This window comes from Sinocyclocheilus grahami, unplaced genomic scaffold, assembly GCF_001515645.1.
Source record: "Sinocyclocheilus grahami isolate Dianchi unplaced genomic scaffold, SAMN03320097.WGS_v1.1 scaffold1585.1, whole genome shotgun sequence".
NCBI lineage: Eukaryota > Metazoa > Chordata > Actinopteri > Cypriniformes > Cyprinidae > Sinocyclocheilus > Sinocyclocheilus grahami.
The window spans coordinates 188,623-190,366 of NW_015506764.1; the positions used below are offsets into that span (position 1 = coordinate 188,623).

The 1,744-nt window shown below is 36.0% G+C and overlaps 1 long non-coding RNA gene across 1 annotated transcript; it reads right to left on the reverse strand.

Moving 5' to 3' along the window:
- Positions 1–312: 312 nt before the first annotated feature.
- Positions 313–1,509, reverse strand: LOC107571362 (uncharacterized). Its single transcript, XR_001607174.1, has 3 exons — positions 1,456–1,509; positions 1,154–1,222; positions 313–501 (listed from the first exon to the last, which is right to left on the reverse strand). It is a non-coding gene; the product is annotated as an uncharacterized lncRNA (long non-coding RNA).
- Positions 1,510–1,744: the final 235 nt, after the last annotated feature.

A 1,744-nucleotide genomic window follows, 5' to 3' on the forward strand; every position in this document is an offset into this window, starting at 1 on the left:
TCCAATGTACACAATAGTACACACTGTTTCATGAGCTTATCTAAAGCAACGGCTGAGAAAATGATGTAAATTTGACATTTCTCTTCTGACAGTAATCAATTAAGAAAGTCAATAAATGTTATCTTGGATTATGACTTTTGCTGCTGGAGCAAATGAAAATATAAAAGTGAAATGTAAAAATGGTCCACTAATGATGTCAATGCAAAATACTTCACATAAACTTGTCATTTGCTATTTCACCATTTTCATTTCCCTGAAACTACCACAGAGAACAATACTGTTACATAAATAACAAATATTACATAACAAACATAATTTCTAATCAGGACCTACAAAACACAAGCTGTTCGCATCTCGGAGATACGGAGATATCTGCGCGTGGAGATGATCCGTTCTTATTATAGCGTGCTCCTCTTTTACTTTCAGGACTGGACATCTCTCCTCTATCAGAGTGAAGTCTCAGCTTCCCTCCATTTTCATCATCATAACTGCTCATCTGACCTAGAAAAAACAAAGCAGATAATAAGAAAGGAAAGAACTGACCCTGCTTTGTTTTCTTTGCGCACAAAAAGTATTCTCATAACTTCGTAAAATTACGGTCGAACCCCTGATGTCACATGGACTATTGTACCGTTTCTGTGTGTTGATCGTGGTAATATCATTGCTGTCTGTGAAGGGTCAGAGAGCTCTCAGAATTCATCAAAAATAGCTTAATTTGTGTTCCGAAGATGAACGAAGGTCTTACGGGTTTGGAACGACACGAGGGTTCATTTTGGGGTGAACTATCCCTTTAAATATGTTTCAATGATTAAGTCATATTTGAGGTGGATGAATGACAGGCGAGCGTTTGGATCAATCTGTTCGTCACAGACATGCTTTTTTTTGCCTTTTTGCCTTTTGCCGAACCCATTCTTCACCCTTTTCACATTACATATCACATAGAAAAGGCAAAAACCTGAAAAGTTTAAAATAAAGTGCCTCATCTGTGTTTATTGGGTAGGTTTAGGGAGGGCTTTATTGTCCCAATAAGGCTATTTTCACTCAATGCAATTTTTTCTGTAATTAACAGACTAAACATTTTAGTCGACTAGCCTTTAGTCTAGCCTCTTCTCGTCGACTCATGTTAAGTTGACTATTAAGGGGGCAGCCCTACCTTTGTGTGAAGGACAAGGCTCGGCTCTCATCTCTCTTCCAGTTTGATCACCATAACCGCTCGACTGACCTAGAAAAAAATACAGTCCATTATATAAAAGCTTTAGCTTGAATATATACAGCAATTTTGCAATTCTCATTTGCTGTGTTCCTTGCAGTTTGTGATCATCCAATAAAATATTTGTAACGTCATAAAATAAATACTGTCAAACATCATACTTTTTTTAAAAAAAAGGTCTTTAAAACAATGCTATTTAAAAACTAAACATTAAAAAGCAAAAGTGTTGAATATTTATAACTCACCACTTGACCTTTTCCTTCGGGAGATGCAGTAACAGATCACGACGAGAACTAGAATTGAAACTGGTATTAATACTGCTTTTAAAGCCCAATGAGATTCTGTTTCACAGTCAGCACCATTTCCAGCTGCAAAAAATAAATAAATAAAAATACAAATATTGAAAATGCATTTGTAATGCAGCTGTAATTGTGTGTGACCAGCAAGTGACTTGTACTGAGTTTCATCTGTTATTCACACAGAGTGTACAAAAGCCATTTTTCACACATTCAATCAAAGATTAGTTTCTGGTGA